The following is a 22511-nucleotide window of genomic DNA, read 5'->3' as shown; positions in this document are numbered from 1 at the left end:
CTATAGCAATGTACTCAACCAAACTAAGTTAGGGGAGGGTTTCTCTAGCTCACAGTTTGAAAGCATACAGTCCCTTGTGGTAGGGAAGTCATGGGCAGGAAGAGAACACAGCTGTTTATGTTGGCATCCAAGTGAGAGAGCAAAGAGATGCATGCTGGTACTCAGCCGACTTTCTCTCTTTTAGTCAGTCTAGGACCCCGTTTCACAGGGTGATGTCACTCACATTTAGGGTCAGTCTTACCATATCAGTTCCTGAAATCTAGAAAGCAAATTACAGACAAGTCAGACTCTAAGCCTCATCAAGTTGACAAGCATGTTTAGCCATGCCAACAATCCCACATTCCTCACAGCTAAGAGATTTTTCTCTACCAGATTTTCAATACCAAAGTAGGGTGAGTCTCAGGAAAACCAAAATGGTTGATCTCTTTACTTCAGCTGAGCAAGGCAAGAGATTTTAATAGAGGAAATATTTATAAGCCTGTGTTCAGGCTTTGAGGCAACCAGCTAGAAACAGTGCAGCCTTGTGAACCTGACTCTGGAGAGCATTGCCACTCCTATGCCTGAAGGAATAAGGAGAGGGTGTGTTACGGAACCCAGGGAAATGGGCACCGCTAGAATACACCACTTGACAGAAACTGGGAGAAGCGTACTAACTTCATTTTCTTTCCACCTTTCCTGTGAGCTCCTGTTGGCCGCAGTCAGCTAAATGCCCAGGAGTTAAGAGAGGCCATCAGCCAGACCCGTCCAGTCCATCCTCCCGAGACACAGCCGAGGGAGGGGGCAGGCTGAACCTTGAGGAACAAATGGAAAATAACTAGGACAAACCAGCTGAAATGGATCATCTGAGTAGCTGTAAATGAAACCTCGTAAGGTAAACCAGGCTGGTGAAGAAAATAAGGGGCTGAGAGCTAGGACAACTGAGTCCCTGGACACCTTTGCTGCTGTTCAGTATAACGAAGAAAGGGCTTTTTGTTTGTTTGTTTTTGCTGTTGTTATTTGTTTGTTTTTGCATCTGACTTATCTGTTAGCTGATAATGGAATTATGCTAGATTAAAAAAAAAAAACACACAACAACAAGCTCTCAAATTCCAGGGCTGTGAACTGAATCTTGGAAATGTATGTATTGTTTGGCCGAAGCTCTCTCTTAACCTGAATCATTCCGCAACATCAGAAAAGTCAAGAGAACTCACGCAAGAAATGTCAGATTTCTCTGTTTCTTTGTGTGACAATAATTGCCTCGGGGAGCCCGTCCAGTTCACAGCTTCACTCCAAGCTGTGTAGGGTCTCATCTGGCCTGTTCCCTCACTTATATCCCTTGCATGCTTTCGGGGGGAACTAGACTTTGCAGCCCCTGAATGAACTCTTTCAGCGATCTGTGAAATTTAACCCGTGTACCAGCTTCACTGTATGCGTATGTGTTTGCATATGAGCACAGGCTGTTTGAATTTTCCGATGCATGTGGATGGTGGAGCTGTCAGGCAGTTATTTTTGTATATCTTTCCTCCTATCACAAACACAGCATACACGCGGCATCGGGAAGCATATGGTTTCCATGCGCGTCGCTACGATGTTGATTTTTTTTTCCTTTTCCAAAGTTCCCCCAAGAACCCCATAGAATAAACACAAGCTGTCCTTTCAGAAATGATTTTTAAGGAAAAACCCAGCTGGGGAGAAAAAGGAAGTGAGGGTCTCCAAAAAGCTGCTAAGCGACTGTCCTGTGAGTGGTCTCCGGAGTTTGGCTCTTTTCCGATATGCAAGGGGCACAAGGGACTTGGGTGAGCCTTTGTTAGGTTTCTCGTTGCGGTGACAGAATGCCTAACAGAAGTAACTTGAGGGAGGAAAGATTTATTTTGGTCCACACTTCGGGAGATACTAGGTATTATGGCTGATTTTGATCGACAACTTGATGGGGTTTAGAATCACCATGGATACAAACCCCTGGACATGTCTGAAAGGGAGTTCCTCGACTGTGTTCATTCTGTTGGAAAGACCCACACGGAATGCGAGTGATATCACTCCATGGAGCAGAGTCCAAGACCGAATAAAAAGAAGGGAACAGTCAGCACAAGCATTCATGGCTCTGCTTCCTTACTGTGGAAGCCACACGACCAGCTACCTCACACTTCCGTGTCACGACGTCCCTGCTGTGATAGACTGTACTCTCAAACTGAGGGAGAAAATAAACCCTTTCTACCCAGAATTTCTTTTGTCTGGGATTTTGTCTGCGTTCACGAAACAAGTAACAAAGACCATCACAATGAGGGTAGCTTAGTAGCGGGAGTAAGAGGTGACCTGTTTTGTTGCTTGTGTGGCTGGGAAGCAGAGAACTTGAACTAGAGCCTGGCTCTCACTCATAGGACCTGGCCCTCAGCAACCCACCTCCAAGGAGACCCCGCCTTCTAAAGGTTCCATGGTTTCTGAAACAATGCCACCATTCTGGGGCCCAGTGTTCAAATGCCTGAACCTGTGGAGGATTTCCCACTGGGTGGGTTTGCCTTTGCTGTTCAGGCTGTGGCTAGGAAGTGGCTTAAAAGAGACTTCAGCCTCCCTAGGGGGCAGGGACTTTGACTGGAAACAAGTGTCCAAGTGAAAGGCTCTAAGTTTTCCTACCTCATGACAACAGCTGTGGCAAAGAGATAAAAAGAAGGTAACTCTTTCCACCTCTAGAAGATAAATGTGAAGTGAAGCTTTGCTCTGAAGCCCAGGTCTGCTTCAGAGACGTTCGTAAGGTGCTTGCCAAGCCAGGGAACCCTGAGCAGGAATCCCACAGACTTGCCCCGGAGAGACCAAAGAAAACAGTGTTCTCCAGCCAACACTCCGGTCTGAGTCTGTTTGCTTGCTGACTCCGTGGGGGATTTCACCTCTAGTTCATCCCAGAGGCTCACTTGTATTCTTTCAGTTCCTGCTATTAAAGGCTCCACTAGGGTTGAAGCTCTGAAAGTGAACTCGGTCCTCTTTTTCTAGAATAAAGAAGGATGGGGTATTTAGTGTAAATTGCTACCGTATGTTAATTTTTCTCTGGGCAAGGCTGGTACCTCCAGGAGAGTTGCAGCACAGTTTCTGGATGATTCCTTGCCCTCCAGGATACTTCTTGTTCCCATTTGGGGAGCATCTTGTGTTTCTCCCTATTCACCATGGTCTACCAATTCCCGATTGGCTTTATGAAGGTGCCTCACTTCTTAGTCATCTGTCGTCAACCCCACCGGAGCTTACCTCTCGGTGACATTCTGTCCCTGTGGGTTCCTCAAGGGGACAGAGACTGCGTAAATTAGTGTATAAGCCGGAGTACTTGTGAGAGTTAAAGAGTGCTATTAATAACTGCCACTGTTTGGGTTGCTATAACAATTACCATAGGACGGGTGGCTTTCAAGGTGGCAGAACTTTATCACTCGGAGTTTTGGAAGACAGAATCCTGAGATCAGGACACTGCCAGATGTCTCCTGACCTGGGGCTAGTTTTGATGTGTGGGAGTCTTCTTGCTATGTCTTCATACAACAGGGTCCATTTCCTGTGGAATTCTTACATAAAGACGTCAATTCCACCCTAAATGCTCTGCACTCAGAGCCCTTCCACCAACTGGAGATCCTGGGTCCTTGCACCTTCATTTTCAAGGGTGGATTTCAAGTACGAGTTTGGGGGAAATAAACCTTTCTTTCTTAACCTTTCTTTGAGCGAGAGTATGTTTTCCACAGTAGCCCTGGCTGCTCCCATATGTCACACCTCAGATTCATCAGCTTTGAACATGGGTTCATGCAAGGCGCTCCTGAGAGCCTTCCAAGCCTTCGGTCTCAGGCTGGTACTCTATTATTGGTTTCTCTTGCTTTGAGGCTTCCGGCGTACTGTGCTAAAAAGCTATGGGTTTGCCTCCCCCGCCACAACCTACAGATATTATTGAGGGACCATTCAGCAAGCCTGTGATTGTGTGAGGTGATTTATACAATCTGCTCCTATAAATTATACACGGTCAATTGATTATTTCCATCTTTCTGGAGAAATCTAATGCAGTCCCTCTGTGAATGCCTAAATATGCCTTAAATACTCAGCCCCTCTACCTCGACCCTCAATTCCTGCCTGCACAGAGCCTCGTGGTCAGCTGGAGGTACTGCCTTACACTCTTCTCTGGTCCTCTCCATGGTTCCCCACAGCCTGGTGGTACATGCTTGTAGCCTGTTAGGTACCCAGGGTAAAGGAAAGGATCTCAGGCCATTATGGTTGTTTCATTCCCCCTGGTTTCCCTGTTAACTCTTCTGGTTCATCTACTGGGTTTTCTAACTGGGATTTATCTACTCCCTCACCTGGCTGTAACACTAAGCGGTCGCCTGTACCAACTTTAGAAAAATGGTCACTAGGAGGTACTGTATGAACCCTCCCTCAAGTCAAAGAAGTGTGCGTTGAATTGGTGCTCTTTGAAGCCACTAAACAGGTCACATGGTGGCATTCAGTTCTTCCCCCTTCAGTGGCTGCCAGGGTGCTGGCTTGGGCTCTGGTTTGGTGCTGCAAGTTTTCAAGGCTACCGTACAGGAAGATGGGAAGGGTAGGTGGGAATCCAGGGAAAGAAAGGATGGGAAAAGCTCCTTGTCTCGGTGAGATTCTGTTGTCTTCTTGGAGACCAGCTCCCCAAGTGCCTGGTGAGCTCCCAGAATTCTGAAAAAGTTGCTTCTGATCGTGTGTGTGTGTGTGTGTCTGTGTGGTGTGTGGTGTGTGTGTGTGGTGTGTGTGGTGTGTGTGTATGTGTGTGTGTGGTGTGTGTGTGTGTGGTGTGTGTATGTGTGTATGTGTGTTTGTGTGTGTGTGGTGTGTGTGTGGTGTGTGTGTGTGTGGTGTGTGTGTGGTGTGTGTGTGTGTGGTGTGTGTATGTGTGTGTGTGGTGTGTGGTGTGTGTGTGGTGTGTGTGTATGTGTGTGTGTGTTTGTGTGTGTGTGGTGTGTGTGTGGTGTGTGTGTGTGTGTGTGTGTTCTGATCTCTTGCATAAAGGAGAGCAATTCAATTTATTCGATCATTTCTTCTTTCACTTTTAATTTACATTGTTTCGATGCATAATAACATCCATGTGTTATTTTACAAACTGAAGAAATGTCTGCTCTAATTTCCCTTCATTTTATACAAAATAAAGTGTAGTTTTGTTTTTTGTGAGTTATCAAAATTCTTTATATATTTCATATGCAAATATTCTCTGAGGTATGTTTGGCTAATATTTTCTCTCAGTAGGCAGCACGTACTTTGAGCTTTAAATTATGAAGCTGTTTTGTGGAGTCCAACTTATCATTTCTTTTCATTTAAATTCACTTTATACCCTTTCTAAAAAATGTCTTCATCCAATGATAGAGGATCTTCTTTCAAAAATTCATATCAATTTAATCTCTTGCTAGCTTTTTGATCCATTTTGATTTAATTTTTATATGTGATGTGAGATAGTAGTTAAGGTCCATGTCTCTCTCTCTCTCTCTCTCTCTCTCTCTCTCTCTCTCTCTCTCTCTCACCTATGCCCATCTATATATGCCTGTCTATCTATCTAAACTCTATATATGTATACATGGTCCATATATTCATATATATATATTTATTCTTGCATTAAAAAGACATTTTTTGGAAGGCAAGACAAAGTTTTACTTTTTTTTTCTTTTTTCTTTTTTTTTTTTCCAGAGCTGAGGACTGAACCCAGGGCCTTGTGCTTGCTAGGCAAGTGCTCTACCACTGAGCTAAATTCCCCAAAGTTTTACTTTTAAATGATTACAAGCACACCAAATAACATGTAACAAGTTGCATCCTAGCCTCTAGTGACTTGGGTTAGGATACACTGACAGCAGCCTGAACAAGCATCTTCACTGTCCTAAATGATCCGGGAGGAGTACTGTACTGCTGGCTGCGTCTTCATAGGAGTTACAAGTAACTACTTACTACTTTTTCATAGATAATGCCCCCGACCTTTAAGAAAGGAGAAGGGAACAATTTACTCCCCTTCTTTCTTCAAAGAATCTTTTTTTTTTCTACTAGACTAATAAAAGAAAAGTCAGCATTGATACCCATTACTTGCAAGAACACAAAGGGTGACATATACGTCTTATAGACAAACAAGGTAAGAAGATGGAACTTCCGGTACGTAGTAAGTCTGTACAAAAAGCTAGATTTGATACTCTCAAAAAGTGAAGGGGGCCTACAACAGCTTAGAGAAATAATATAACGCCCTCCAGAACAGAACTCGAGCTCTGTGGAGGTTTCCTATTCTATGGGGCCGGATCCCATGCTAACCAACAGAGCAGGCCCTTCTGCCTCCTATCTGTTTATGCAGTGGTTTTCATGGATTTCTGGCTAGATATCACACACAAAGGTTATCCAAGACTTCATCTCTGTTCTGCTCAAAGTAGTTCTGGAGGATGGTCACCCTCTCCTGGGTCTCCTTTTCCACCTCACTGCTATAACTGCCATGGGACCCCAGTGCTGCAGCTTCCTTGGCCTTGAACTCCTCCCTCTGCAGGCTGTACTGTTCAATTTCAGCCTGGGCTTCTTTGGCCTGTTTCAGTCTCTGGTTCTTTCGCTTGTTGGCCTCGGACACCTTCTTGGCCGCCTGCTTCTCGTCCTGCAGTAGCTGCTGGATGCCCTGGGACTGGCTAGCCATTATTGTGGAGACTTTTGGCTGAGAGAACAGCCTAAGTCAAACACATGTAGAAGCCTTTAAAAAGACATTCCTTTCTTTCATTGAACTACCTTCAGACCTTTGTAAACAGCTGACTTATAATGAGTCTGGTTTTGATTTCTCCTTTCTGTCCCATTGTTGTATATATCTGCCTTATTCAATTAATGCAGTTGTCACACTGTTCGATTACTACAGTGGCATAGTAAGTCTTCAGAAAGTTTTACAAGACTCTCTTTGTGCATCTGCATCTGAATGTGCACAAGCGTAGCGTCTAAGGAGGCCAGAAGGTGGCATTGAATCCCCCAGGCTAGAGTTACAGGTTATGGTGAGTTGATTGCTGAGGGTACAGGCAATCAAACTGGTCACCTACAAGAGCAGCATGTACTCTTAACCATGGAGCCATCTCTCTCCAGTCCCTGTTGTCATAGTACACTTTAAGCAAAGCATGCTCATGCAGACCTGCAATTCCAGCATTTGGAAAGCTGGGGAAGTGGGAGGAGGAGCTCAAGCACAGCTTGGGCTACCTAGTGAGACCCTGTGTTAAATACTTAAATAACAAATCCATCAAAGGGATGTTATTGCAAGTTTTGAAGTTGTACAGTGTAAGTCCCCCAGCTTGCGTCTTTGACTATGGATCTATTTGACTTCAGGAGGAACTACCTGCAGTATTCCTAAATAGTTGTATCACTTTGTCTTCTGAGCAATAATCCATTGGAGTTCTGGTTGCTTCTAAATTTTTTCTGTGTTTGTACTGTTTGCCCTATTTATTTTAATTAATTAATTTATTTATGGTGGATTGATTTTGTTTCAGAGTTTCTCTGTGTAGCCCTGGCTGTCCTGTAACTTTCTCTGTAGACCAAGCTGGCTTCGAATTCAGAGATCTACCTGTCTCTGCCTCCTTCTTGCCTAATTCTAATTTTACCTTCTGATAGACAGGAAATGCATGTCACTCGAATGTCATTTTGTTTCTTGATTCCAAGATTCCTTGATTCCAAGGTCTTTCCGTTTGCTTTTTGGTTCTTTCATTTTACTTCTATGAAGTATTTCTTGGAGCTTTTTAAATATTGTCCTTTATCTTCTAATTATTGATTTTTACAAGTTTTAATATATTCTAGATATGAACATAGGTATTGCATACTTAATGTGCACATACACTTACTGTATCTTTTATAAAATATTGCCTTCCAACCTAACAGTAGGGTTTTTTCCTTAGTTATGGCTTTTAATAAGACTTAAGTTTTTAATTTCATGAAATCCATTTGATCTTTGAGTTTTGTTTGGCCTGTTTGATTGGATATAAATAGCATTGCCTGGCCAAGCTTTTGAATGATTTTCTTCCCTTTTCCTCTGACATTGTGCAGTCTCATTTTTATGTTGAGGTGGATGAGTCACCTTGGGTTGCATTTTTGACTACGCAGAGTTTCATTTCACGATCTCTTCAGCTTTGTTATTGTGTTCTCCAGGTTCAGTTCCTTTTCTTCTTTGAACATTCTTGGTGAACCTTTGAAGTGCCATAGGCAGAGAAGTGTGATGACGTGTTTGCTGACCCGGGGACAAGAACTGGAGGTAGGAGGGAGGTCATGTGGGAAGTGATGGCAGCTGTCCAGATCCAACAAGGGCCACGGTGATGGAGGAGGGAGAAGAGAAGAGGAAGTAGAAGTGTTTGTCTGGGTGGAGCCTGATTTGGATGATTCCTGAGGGCTTCACACATTAATCCATCTCGTGCATGCAGATGAGGACAGCAGACTGTGGTGGATGCTTTCGGGATTGACAAGGATGAGTCAAGCATGCGAGCTTTAGTTTAGGCTCTGTTACTACATTTTAAACAAGCTCTCGAAAACTTCGTTGTATCATGAAAAATTAGATCAAAGGCTGGGGTTAATATAGCTTAGTGGTGAGTTACCTGCCTGCTCAGGTAACTCATAGGCTCAGGAGTTGAAAGGTCCTGTGTTTGATCCTCAGCATCCCACAGACATGACCAAAAAAACTCAGCTCCTCAACTGTGTCCCCCTTCATTCTAACTTTCCATTATTCTGTGCTCCTCTTTGAATGGTCCAGAGAAATGGTCAATAGACTCCTTATGTTAGTAGCTTCTCTTTATTCTTTACCTTCTTTGTGTCCTTGTCATTAGTGGGCTACATTAATCACTACTTTTCTCCCAAATTCCCATCTTCCTGGGTACCCATGACTCTCCACATCCTCCACTTTTCTATCTCATCAGCTGTCTACGTCTCTTCCTGTTCTACTACTGCCCATCTCCTAGACACTGGCTGTCCCAGGGTCCTTGCCATGGTCATACTCTAATTCTACATTTCTCTTGCTCTTTTGCACAGATCTCCTCCAATCAAATAAAGACTTTTCTCAATTCTGAGTATACATGGTTCATCTTTAGCTAGTCATCTGTGCCTAGCAAAATTCTGAGGTCAGAGTTTGCTCATTAGTGTCTTTCCCCAAATTATTTCTGACCCTTCAATCCCTGTTTTGATGGCTGGCGCTAACCAACTCCCTAAATCCAATGTTTTACAATCATTATAGACTTTTCTGCATCTCTAACTACCCCTACCCAACCTTCAAAATCCTTTCCTCAACATTTTCCAGACTCTAATGTGTACTAGAAACCTCATAAGACTAAGGATAGTGCTGATGGCAGGAAGCTGGGATGGCAGTGGAAACAAGAACCACTCTGGGAAAATAATGTTAGATTAGCCTGGAGCTGAGCAATGGACAGAATTCCAGACTGTTTGGAGAAAGCACGCTGTTTTAAAAGAATGGAAATCATGAAATTCTTGCAAGTAGTGTGTGTGTGTGTGGTGTGTATTTCTACATGCATGTGGTATGTGGTAACATAGTAAGAGAAGAGCTGAAAAGCCCATCACTCTGTCACATTCTAGAGGTATGCGATGTTTCTAACCTTTGAGTTAGCTATGTATGATAGACATTATTGGTTGCCTATTTTTATCTCTAATGGAAGCCATCTTCCATGTCGCCATGGGCTTTAGCAAACAGTAGATACACCCAAGTCCAAGGCGAATGATTGGTCCAGGTGTCAAGTTGGTGTATTTTTCAGAAATTGTTTCATCAGGAAATGACTCAGATCTACTCAATGTTACAAGAGGGAAATGTTCTGGGGGTATTCCTAATGGAAGGCTCCTCATTTCACTCGGAAACCACTAGAAGAGATTGTAATGTACAGGTGCCGCACCTGTAATTGCTAAAGCCATTTCAATTCCAAGTCTGGGGTTGAAGCCACCATTGGTCGAAGAGTGGAAAGATGGGAAAAGGCAGGATTCTGGATGCCTTCGTGAGTTGCTATGCAACCATCCATGTCCTATCCCTGGACTTCATCAAATAGGACATTTTACTTGCTTTACTGTTTAAGTCCATTAAGCTGGGTTCTCCTATTACTTACAGCAAACAACACAACACTCTGATACACTTATGTGAAGTGATGTCTCCCTCTTTCCTAGAGAACTGTGACTAGGGGATCTAGAGGAAGTGTGACCTCCACGTTACTCTTGTTACCATTTATTTGACCATTATGGCTGCCATTTATTTGAATGTGTTGTTGCATATCCTTTTAAGTGATTTTTGAATTTCCTGAAACTTTATAAAACAAGTACGAAGATAAACTCTTTTCATATTTGTAGCTTTGAACCCATTATACAATCTACTTAAAAAAATCATTGATTTCTCCCTCTTTCTCCTACCCACACAGATTCTTTCAAAGATGGCCAAAATGCCATCTCTATTTGGAGATAATAATTAGTATCATCTTCACCAGCTTCCTCTTGAATGTAGAGGGAATTACTGGATGAATAAACAGGACATGGTGGCCATGTGGCCTGTTGCTCCCAAGTACTACTTGGAGACCAGCCTGGCATGGAAATGACCAGATGTTTGAAGCTGAGCTACTGGTGAGTGAAATAAATAAGTTAGCTGTCATACTTTCTATTTGCATGGATGCTTTCTGCATTGCAAAACTGCTGGTGCCTGGAATCTCACTAGACAGCAACTGTTCCCTTAACCCCTTCTGAAACTTAGAGTTGGAAGGTCCTGAAAGGCCAATTAGACCATGTGGGTGACTGAATGCTAGTGGCCATCTGTCACCAGCATTCCTGTAGCCAGGGACTCATTGAATCACAGCCCTGGTACACAGGTATTCTTGGTCAACAATGTGACTTGCATGAACAAAGAAATGAGTGACTAAAGGTTCTATGTAAGCACACAAGTAGGATTCATTAGGGTGAATGTGAAGGTTGTACTGACAATAAGTTAGATTTGCAATGGGTCCTTTCCCTCGTCTTCTTCATCTGTCTCATCTCCATTAATATTTTTCTTCTACTTCCCTTTTTTTGGTGTGCATGTGTTCACATCCACACACACACACATATAGAAGTGCACATGCTTGGATGCGAAAGCCAGAAGTTGATGTCAACTGTCTTCCTCAATAGCTCTCCACCTTATTTTTTGAGACAAGGTCTCTTGTTGAAACTGGAGTTCACCATGAACTAGATTGGCACACTAGTGTGTGGGAGGGATCTGCCTATCTCTGCTCCATTGGTGCTGGAGTTATAGGCACATACTGTTGCATTTCCCCATGGATTCAGGTCCTCATGCTATGTGGTGATTTCAGGTGAGCCATCACCTCAGCCCCACTGGTACCATATCTAAGTTTCCTACTAACACATATTCATGATAAGACATTTAAGAAATGAGGATATTTTTTATTGTGCAAGAAAACATCATCGTTTCATTTATTTCCTGCTACTTCAATACTAACCCATGTAAGTTTTTCTTTCTTATTGTGTGATACTTTGTTCAAGCAGCTTTTCCACCAATACACGGAGTGCTTCCTGTATCCATGACAGCATGCCAGGCACTGGGAATAGAATTGTGGTCCATGATAGACGTGATCTTTCATCTCTTTAAATTTTGGTCCTAGCAGAAATGACATAAAGATACAACGTTACACCAAGGATGACTGAATCTTTGACTAGTTGTTCAGAGAACAAGTAGAATCTTTGGAGATAAATGGGAGAAGTAAGGCATGGGTCAGATGAAAGGACCCTGATGAAGCTGAGGTAGTAGGAAATGATGAGCCAGGGAAAGAAGAGACGTAGAGGCTGTGAGAGGGAGCAGTGTGGACAGGAAACAGGGATGACGTCTAGTGAAGGAAACCATTGGTTTGCTATCCTGATGTGCATGGAGGCAGTGGCAAGATAGGGTACATTGGAGAGGAAACTAGCTGTGAGATACTACAAGACAATTGTCAACAGAGAGCAATCCAGGAGCCCAGCTACATCTTAATCCTTTTGGTAAACAAAGTTTTGCTTAGACAGTCACACTCATTTACGTAAATCTGTCGCTGTCACACTTTGATGGCAGAGATGTATAGTTGCCACAGTGATCATATAGTTCACAAACCCTTGTATATTTACTGTTTTGCCCTAGACAGAAAAGTGAGCTGATTTCTGCTACAGGTTCTCTTGGGTCTGCTCTCACAGTACAGTGTAAAGTCCACTCGAGGAAAGCAGGAAGGGGCCTAGCCAGACCTACGTTTTAAGGAATTAGGGCAGTAGCAGGGTAAGCTTATAAAGAAGTCTAGGTGGATAGGTGGCATCTAGCAGTGTTTGAGTTCATTCAAGAAGTTAGTTCATGAGAGGAGACAATGGATTTAGGATGTCTTTGGGGTTTTCACTGCACAGACTGAATGGCTGACAGGGTGTTGAGGGACAACTAGTGTGTCCCTCTTCCCTTTGAGAACAAGGCTGTGAATTCATTTTGCATGGCTCCAATGTCTTCTACAGAACCCAACCCCACAAGCCAAATGCTTCAATAAAAGGCTGTTCCCATTTTGAAGCTCTTCGAACTGCATTGCTAAATTGCTCTCCCAAATGCCGTTCCAATCTATACGTCTACCATGAAGTGTTACAGCCATTTGGGGTTCAATAGGCACCAAATGGTGCTAAGTATTTTCCTTTTCTTTTTAAATATCCATTACCTCCAGATCAAGATGTTAACACTTGGAAGCTCTTCCACATTTGAAGGGTTTTTTTTGTGATGCCACGTTGTGCGTGTATGCATGTGTATATGTGTGTGGGGGTGGTGGTGGATGTGGTTGTGTGTGTGTGTGTGTGTGTGTGTGTGTGTGTGTGTAGTGCAATATTCTTCGAAATGTGGCTGATACCTGAGGTAGGAGCCTTTCTGACTCCACCTTTCCTTTGTGTGATAAAAGATAATTTAAAACTTGAGTCACATTTTATCTATAGTATATGGTAACTGGGTTTCCAGTCCATATTTCTTCTCTCTCCAAAGAGGTTTTTGTTTTACGTGGTGCATCCGTCTCCTGCCACCCTTGGCAGCCTCTTCTCCAGCCTTATGGTTTCAGTGGCCACCCAGAAACGGATAAGTTAAAGAAAGCGTTAGTCACAAGAAACAGGTGTTTAGGCACCAGAAACAGGTATTTAGTACTGAGGCAACCTTCTGAGATTGCAGTGTGGTGGAGAGAGGCATCTGGCACTGGACCTCTTGGATCCTAGTTTCCTGTTGTTGTGAATTATCTTTCTTCTGAAGTCACGTGACTGCTCGGATTTCACTTTCTGTACACTGTGAGGTTTTAGTTCGTAGTTACTAAGAGTAACAACAAAGTCTGTATGACAAGCCCAGACCCTCACAATGAGACGGTGTTAGATAAAATAGCAATGACTAAAAAATCAGGGAAAGGGAATATCAAATTCAGGGAGGGTCTTTCTATACCTCAGCTCCCTAAATATGTCTAGATCCTAAAGTTTCTTAACACACACACACACACACACACACACACACACACACACACACACACACACACTGATGGCAGCTGCTTATTTGAGATTGGGGAAGGATGCCTGGGAAGGTAATGATGACTGAAGTTCATTTTCCAGTCTTTGCTTTAGGTGGCCAGCTCTCAAATGTACATTAAGATAACCCCATCCATTGTGCCTGTGGAGGAGGGGCATCGTGCAGCTTGTCTCCTCCCTCACCCCCACGTCTTTCTTCCAGCTCATAGACCCAAAACTGAAATTTCTATCATGTGTCAGATGCCGTAGGTTATTTCCAAGATACCCTTCTTAAAGTACAGTTAAGTCCATGGAAGAGGGACTGAACAATAACACAGGCTCTGGACTCAGATGACCGTGGGAGAACATTTTGGATCTGCCATGCCCTAAGCTTATGTCACCCTGTGCTTAGTGTCTCTGTTCCTTTGTCCATGTGATGGGGTAATGATGAAGTTGAGAGAGGAAAAATAAGGAAATGCCTGATATATCGAAAACAGTCAAATTAGGTATTATTAGTAGTGCTAGTAGCCACTGAGAAGGGGTAGGTGGACTAGTGTGTGCCTGTGCATATGTGTGTGTGTCAACAGGGATACTTTTGAGATTCTTCTCCACTAGCATAAAACATCTTTAGGCCACAGTCTTGGTTTCTTTTGTAAAATACGTGCATCTAGCAGACGAAATGATGAAGTCAAAGTTAAGAGCTGGTTTTGAGTAGCATGGGAGCATCCAGATGGCCTGGAGGAACCGGAGCAGACAGGGAGATAGTTCAGTTGCCTAAGATTTGCATTGTATGCATAAGGACCTGGGTCTGATCCCCAGAACACAAGGTTTAAAAAAATGCCAGGTGTGTGCAGCAACCATCTGTAAATCCAGCACTGGGAAGGCAGCGCAAAGCAGAACCCTGTAGCTTGCCGACAGCAGGTGTAACCTACTTGGCAAGTTCCAAGTCAGTGAAAGACCCTGATCCAACAAAACAAAGTGGGAGGTTAGTGAGATGGGTTAGTGGGTCAGTGGGTCAGTGGGTAAGAGAACTTGCTGCCAAGCCTGAAAACTGGAGTTTGATACCCAAATTCAAATGGCTAAATAAAAGAACCACCTCCCCCAAGTTGTCTTCAGACGTATTTAAGTATGCCATGGTGCATGTGTGCACATGGGAGAGTGTACACATGCACACACACACACACACACACACACACACACACACATGCACTCATATGCACAGGCACACACCACTAGGACAGTAGAAGCAGGATTAAAACTGGAGATGTATCTCAGTATATGGTGCTTGCCAAGTATGTATGAGATCCTGGAATCAACTCAGAAAGAAAGATAGAGAGACTAGGATATAGTACACATTCTCTCAAATGTTTCTTCCTTCCTCAGAAATGGAGGGTGGTGGGAACCCTTCATGTCTACTAGTGTTCTTTGACCAAGGGTGTCTACTTTGGAGACCTCAAACTCTTTCTATTTAGGGAAAGATAGGGTTTGGGCTTGGAAAGCCACACAAGGTCACACTGCAAGTTGAGAGGCTATGAGGATGTTGCATGGTGGCTCTTATGGTGATGACTTGGCATTCGTAGATTTGAAATCAACTCTGAAACAACACAGGAAACTTCTTTGGATGACTGGTGCTGTACCACAGTACAGCCAAGTCCATGTCTGGCTAACTGCCTGGCGACATGGAGAAAATGCCACAGCTGCTGTGTCTTGGGTACATTTCCATCTGCCAATTGTTCTCTGAGGTCCCAGTGGAAGTGAGTCAACAGTCTGACAAAACCATCCATTTAACATCCGAATATAGATTTTTGCAAAGTCCTTTTTTGATATAATGCTTCACGCCCTCCCATCATCTATAAGAACGATATCAAAACCAGAGACATGGGCCAGAAGTCCTCCGTTCTCCAGCTGTAGATGTCTTGCCTGGGAAACCTGGGAAATAATGCAAAGATTGTTTGTATTATTTAATATGGAGTTCATGTATACCCTCTCGGCATCTAAGGTAATCTAAAGTCCATTTTGCTAAAAAAACAAAACAAAACAAACAAACAAACAAACAAACAGCCTAAGAAAGTACAAAGAGCTTTTCAGGATAACATACTTGGTCACATTTTATCTATAGTATATGGTGGCTGGGTTTCCAGTCCATATTTCTTCTCTCTCCAAAGAGGTTTTTGTTTTACGTGGTGCATCTGTCTCCTGCCACCCTTGGCAGCCTCTTCTCAGCCTTATGGTTTCAGTGGCCACCCAGAAACGGATAAGTTAAAGAAAGCGTTTCAAATCTTAGAACAGTCATTATTCTTCATGGTAGTTATGTTCTAGAATATGACTTTAAGTCAGAATTAGCCAATGTTGAACCTTTGTTCCCAAGAAAAACACACAATGATATTCCTCTGAGATTCAGATACAAACACTTTCATGAGTTGAACAGTGCATAACTTAGGTTAGAAGAGTTTCTGTCTAAAGATGAGTTGATTTGTATTATTATGGACTTATTGCCATCAAACTTGAAAGCAGCAGCTCTAAATGAAGCCTCTCCGACTCACATCACAGCCTTCTTCGTTCCCCACCATTAGGCTCTTTCCAGCATGCTCAAGGGCCATTTGAAACAGGGACATCACCAACCAAAGAGTACATAAATGAGAAAAAAAGTGTGACACTAATAGACTGCAAAAGGGACATGTTCACAGTTTGAGAGCTGATGAGACATGTTCGTGGTATGAGCGCTGGGCAAAAAAAAAAAAAAAAGTCAAAGTGTCATCAGATTGTCACACCTTGGATAGGGATGTCCACACTGGGCAACTCTACTTGTTGTAGAGTGGCTGTAAAGGTGTCATGAGTATTGGTCCTTCAGTACTAGATTTGAGCAAGTAGGGAAAGGCACAGACACAGAATCCACCAATAGTGAGGACTTGCAGTGTTCTCATTCCCCAGTGAGCTCTTGCTCCCTTTCATTCTTTGTCATTGACAGCAGCCTGTTAGGTGGCCTCCAGGAACCCCTGTCTCCTGGTCTTCCTTCCAGGAAAATGGCGTTGGTAATGACAATCCCCCTGTTTGAGGTGCTAGACTTATTTTTTTAATACAATGTGGCTTAAGGTGATAGAATATCAGTTTTAAGACTGAGTTACAAAAGCTCCTAATTCATCTCCCTCCCCATCTTTCTCCCCACTCTCCCCTCATTCCCTCTCCCTGCTCTGTGAGAAACCAGCTAACACCTTTCCAACTTCTCTATGGAAAAGCTAACAAAATGGATTAAGAGAGATGATAGGAAAATGAGACTCTCCACACTATAGCAGCAACAAACAATTCTGCCAACAGCCTCTTGAGTGAGCAGATCTTCCCTCTGGCAAGACTTCAGGTAAAGTTGCCATCCAGGTCCATGTGTACATTATGATATTGTAAGAAGCCTTAGACCCAGAGGCAGCAAGCCAAACCAATACACAGATTCTTATCCCAGATAAAATGTAAAATAATGAATGAGTGATGTCTTAAGATGCTGTTTTGGGTGCTTTGTGATCGCATCAAAGATAAGCAATACAGTCACCTCCACATTCTATCTATGCGTATCGTGTGGTGCGTATCGTGTGGTGTCTTTTGTCTTCATAATGACCTGGCAAATTGCTGTTATTATTTTCATTGTATAGATCATACAACCGTCTACCAAAGTATTTGGTAACTTGAAGAAAGTCACACAGTTGGAAGTAGATTCTGACCTCAAGTCTAATCAGCCCGAGAACTCAAGCTATGATAGATTCGCATAATACCATGGGCCAGAGAAAGAGTAATGACTTCCTTGTTTTGAGGTCACTGCCTCAGATGTTGCCTCAACCAACCCACAGTCAAGAAAGAAAAAAAAAGGTTGAGAGGAAACTGAAAGAGACCAGAGATGGCCACAGCCGTCTTCAGCATCTGCCACTGTGCCTTCCCAGTCAGCATTTGCAGAAGAAGCCATTGGAGCTAAGGATTGTGCTAGTGTTGTTTCTCACAAAGTCATCCAGCCTGGAATCGGATTTTATCTGTGAGGCTGGACTGCCAGACCAAGAGGTAGAGGGTGGGGGACTTAAGCAACAGAAAGTTACTTTCTTGTTATTCTGGAAAGTGTGAGATCAAGGAGCCAGTGTTGTCACATAGGGATGAGCCTCTTCTCTTCCAGAGCGGGGGATAGATGTCTTCACGTGGCATGCTTACATAACACAGGCGGTGGTGGTGGTGGTGGTGGTGGTGGAGGAGGAGGAGCCTATGTCTGTAGTGTAGGTACCAGTTTCATCAGAGACTGGCATGACTGTTAGGACCTTATTTAACCTTACTCATCCCTCTAAAGGCCTATGTTAAACAGCATCGCATCAGAGGTTAGGGATTTATGGAGGTGTGGATGAGAAATGACCCTCATAGGCTCCCGTATTTGAACACCTGGTCCCTGGTTGATGGTGCTGTTTGAGGGATTTTCTGGAAGCTTTGGGTGATGAGGTCTTGCTGGAAGAAGTATGTCACTGTGGTGGGCTTTGGGAGGCCATAGCCTTGTGCTAACAGCAGTTTCCTCTCTCAGCTTTGTCTTTGCCATTGCTTCTGCCACCATGCCTGCTGTCACGCCTGCCCTCTGTCATGCCTGCTGTCACGCCTGCCCTCTATCATGCCTGCTGTCATGCCTGCTGTCACGCCTGCTGTCATGTCTGCTGTCATGCCTGCTGTCATGCCTGCTGTCATGTCTGCTGTCATGCCTGCTGTCATGTCTGCTGTCATGCCTGCTGTCATGCCTGCTGTCATGTCTGCTATTATGTATGTTGTCATGCCTGCTGTCATGCCTGCTGTCATGCCTGCTGTCATGTCTGCTATTATGTCTGCTGTCATGCCTGCTGTCATGTCTGCTGTCATGTCTGTTGTCATGCCTGCTGTCATGTCTGCTGTCATGTCTGTTGTCATGCCTGCTGTCATGTCTGCTGTCATGTCTGTTGTCATGCCTGCTGTCATGCCTGCTGTCATGTCTGCTGTCATGCCTGTTGTCATGCCTGCTGTCATGTCTGCTGTCATGCCTGTCCTCTGTCATGCCTGCTGTCATGCCTGCTGTCATGCCTGTCCTCTGTCATGCCTGCTGTCATGTCTGCTGTCATGCCTGTCCTCTGTCATGTCTGCTGTCATGTCTGCCCTCTTGTCTGCTGTCATGTCTGTTGTCATGCCTGCTGTCATGTCTCTTGTCATGCCTGCTGTATGTCTGCTGTCATGTCTGTTGTCATGCCTGTTGTCATGCCTGCTGTCATGTCTGCTGTCATGCCTGCTGTCATGCCTGCTGTCACGCCTGCTGTCATGTCTGCTGTCATGCCTGCCCTCTGTCATGCCTGCTGTCACGCCTGCCCTCATGCCTGCTATTATGTCTGCTGTCATGCCTGCTGTCATGTCTGCTATCATGCCTGTTGTCATGTCTGCTGTCATGCCTGCTGTCATGCCTGTTGTCATGCCTGCTTTCATGTCTGCTGTCATGCCTGCCCTCTGTCATGCCTGCTGTCACGCCTGCCCTCATGCCTGCTGTCATGCCTGCTGTCATGTCTGCTGTCATGCCTGTTGTCATGTCTGCTGTCATGCCTGTTGTCATGTCTGCTGTCATGCCTGCTGTCATGCCTGCTGTCAGGTCTGCTGTCATGCCTGTCCTCTGTCATGCCTGCTGTCATGTCTGCTGTCATGCCTGTCCTCTGTCATGTCTGCTGTCATGTCTGCTGTCATGCCTGCTGTCATGTCTGTTGTCATGTCTGCTGTCATGTCTGCCCTCTGTCATGCCTGCTGTCATGTCTGCTGTCATGTCTGCCCTCTGTCATGCCTGCTGTCATGCCTGCTGTCATGCCTGCTGTCATGCCTGCTGTCATATCTTCCACTCCCACCCACCATGATGAACTCTTGCCACTCTGAAACCATAAACCAAAATAAACTCTTTCTTCCATAAGTTGTTTTGGTTATGGTCTTTATAGCAACAATAGTAAAGCAACTGACACAGGCTTCTTCGTTGGAATTCGGGAACTGGGTCAAAGTTCAGTTCACTATAGAAGGCAATGCTTTCCTTTGGCCTCTGTGCAAGGCTGTGTAGATATTAAGAACACCACTCTCAGGGGATTAGTCTGATACTGAATGCTTAAGAGGCTAAACTGATATCTAAGAATTCTATCAATTTCTTTTGTCTCTCCCTTCCTACATCTCTAACAGATACATGAAGATCAGTAGCCCCTGTACTGCGATCCTGACCTTAGGGTGAGTATGGCATTCGTAAATCACCCAAACCAATCCTAACTCCCCGCTTCACAAAAGCCTTAAAAACTAAAACGATCCCATGGTCACATGGCTGGTATGTGGCAGAAACAGGATCGGGTCTAAGGGGCTTCCACCCCCAAGCCAGGTAAATCTTTCTCAAATCCTGGGTATGTAGGAGTTGTGGTGAAAGGTGCTGCCTTAGCTTTGTGCTATCATTATTTAATACCTAAGATGATCAACTTATAAAGAGAAATGGGTTATTTTGGCTTGTGATTTTAGAATTCAAGTCCAAGAATGAGCAACACATTGCTTTGATCCTCATGACCAAAGCTGGAGTAGGGCAAACCACTCACCTCATAAGCTAGGAAAGAAAGGGAGAAGGGACAAGTTGGTATCCCTTAATCTACTTCAAAGGGACATTCCCAGGAACCTGAGGGTCTCCCACAAGATCATAAGGGTTCCAGCAACTTCCACAAGTTCTGCCATGGGGATCAGGGCCTTCGTTAGGCACATGATCAAAACAGAGCAAGTATAGTGTAAACGTGTGTGCATGTGTGCACTCTTAGGTTAGCCACACATGACAATGCAGCCAGTGTCCCTATCTTCCTATTTATTATTCAACTTCTTCTCTTGATGTCCCTTTCTGGATAAAATGAAACTCCTTTGCAGCCCACTGAGGTAGAAATTGGCCAACTTGTTCTAGAAAGAACAAACTGGCAAATATTCCAGAGTCTGTAGGCCAGATGGTCTATGTCACAAACAACTATCCATGACCACTCTCATTTAAAAAGTAGCCACCCACAATGTGTAAACAAAGGGGTGTGGCTTGGTGCTAGTAGAGTTTTATTTACAAACAGATGGCAGGCTGGATTTGACTGAAGGGCTATGGTTTGTAGCAGCCTGGAAGCAGGGCGTTCTCTTTGACTCTAACACCTTCAGGTTAACTTCCTCCTCCCTTTTCTTATCTCCCATTGGCAAGTTCTCAGGTCCAAAGACCAGGAGTCTGGCCAGGCTCTGTCAGTGCTCCATTCTCCAATCTCTGCCTCTCAGTGTCACCACTATTACCAACCTGTCATCATCTCGTCCTATGCCAGTTACTCTACTGAAAGCATCACAATCCTGTCATGCTCAGTCCCTTCAGCAGCACCTAATATGGGCATGACTCCTCACCTGGCATGAGCTGACTGAGGTTTAATGAGCTAAGTGACTTAGCCAAGTGACAGCTTTGGACTCGATTCTCCCAGTTCATAATTTCCAAGTTCTTGATAAAATGCCCCATGTAGGCATTTTAAACTAATACAATGATCCTCCAAAAAATATTAAATAAAAATACCACAGTGAAGAAGAAAAAGACCTTCATCCCAACTGCAGGCTTAGCAGTCTAGAGTCTCAGTCACCAGACCCACATTCCTGGACTTTTTCCTTTGACTTTCTAATGTCACAGTCCCTGGAGCATTGCCCTAGGAGTCAGATCATCCTGGATAACCGTAGTCCAAGTGGACTAGCCTCAGTGGGAGGTGCTGCAGCTTCCGAAGTCCCATGCAGACCTGTGTGGCCAAACCTGGCAGGGCAGGTGCTCAGCAAAGCCCCCCCCCCCCATCTCCAGTCCTGCTGAGTGACTCAGCAGCCCCCAAGCTCTAGCTGATTCTACACTGATAACGACCTGACATTCCTCTTCTTAGAAAGCAAGCCTACTTTGCAGCCCCAGCAGGAGAGGACCTCTCATTTCTTTTCTTTTCTGTCTTTCCCAATCCCTGGCATGCCTGTGCATACCGAGTGTATTTTATCAGAGCGTGTTAATATCTTTATGTGTGCATTTTGAAGCTCTATAGGAGCACTTTCAATCGTTCTCCTTACTACAGATAAGTAAAGGCTGGCTCTCCTGGCCACACGAATATGGAGGTTAATGCAGACTTTTGTACCAATTATTCTTTTCTGCCCAATGGTTTAGCCACTCACGTCTCTGCCCCCAAGCAGCAGCATTTGAACCACAGCGTGGGAGGCAATGAGAACTCTATTTTAGAAGGTGATCGTATCCTTTCAGGTTGACAGCTTGCTTGCTTTTTGGTCAGTCCCCAGTTGCCTGCCCCAGACCCATTCTTTCTACAAATGCCCCATTCTCCTCATGAATGAGAAATGAATGTGCTATTGCAGGCTTACAGGTGCAATGCATCATCCTGAGAGTGGAGCGGGCTCCTCGGCTTCGATTCCACGGACATGCTCAGAATGCTCAATCGCAGTCACTAGCTTTCTCCAGCCCGAATTTCCATCAACTGCATATTGTTCGCTGGGGGAGGGGGGAGAAAATGAGTAAGGCCACTGAGTTTCCTGGGGATACTTGTCCTAATCAAATATTTCAAGGTCCAGTGTTTCAAATCTCATTACACTTTTGCTATAAGAAGCAATTACGTATGTGTGTGTGTGTGTGTGTGTGTGTGTGTGTGTAAAACAGATTTGTTTATCTTCTAATATGTTAGAACAACTGAAAACAGCTCAGGAAAAGAATGGAAATAAAGATCAGAAAACCCCACCTGCGACACAGAATAACCCATGGCCCAGAGAATGCCAAATAATGACTTTAAGCCAGGATAAAATCTCCATAATTAGTACTTGACCAACTCTTAAGTCGGGTTTGATTCTTGTCTCTGCCACCTAGCCTTGCCTTCAGGAACATCCATATCCTTTCTAACTCTCAGCCTTCTGGTCTAAAATAAAAGTTAGAGCATGTCCCTCACTGGGTTACATGTTGTAACATAGAATCTGCAAAAGCATTTGCATACTCGGCTCCGTTGATTGAATGAGATTTTAACTTTTTATTCACTAGACTTCTT

The 22511-nt window shown here is 44.2% G+C and overlaps 1 long non-coding RNA gene and 1 pseudogene across 1 annotated transcript in view; both read right to left on the bottom strand.

Annotated features, from left to right (window-relative positions):
* Nucleotides 1–6273: 6273 nt before the first annotated feature.
* Nucleotides 6274–6616, bottom strand: Atp6v1g1l1 (ATPase H+ transporting V1 subunit G1 like 1; annotated as a pseudogene).
* Nucleotides 6617–11343: 4727 nt separating this feature from the next.
* The window catches only part of LOC102549660 (uncharacterized), a 16735-nt gene continuing 5567 nt past the window's right edge, over nucleotides 11344–22511 (bottom strand). Inside the window, exons 2-4 of the long non-coding RNA XR_015631197.1 lie at nucleotides 21841–21967; nucleotides 12822–15378; nucleotides 11344–11572 (exon numbers count right to left, since the gene is read on the bottom strand). This is a non-coding gene — a long non-coding RNA (uncharacterized LOC102549660). The remainder of the gene's footprint in view (nucleotides 11573–12821; nucleotides 15379–21840; nucleotides 21968–22511) is intronic.

Source organism: Rattus norvegicus, chromosome 10 (genome assembly GCF_021556685.1).
Source record: "Rattus norvegicus strain SHRSP/BbbUtx chromosome 10, alternate assembly SHRSP_T2T, whole genome shotgun sequence".
NCBI lineage: Eukaryota > Metazoa > Chordata > Mammalia > Rodentia > Muridae > Rattus > Rattus norvegicus.
Note: the sequence above shows the minus strand (reverse complement) of the source record. Positions and strands in the feature narration are given on the sequence as shown.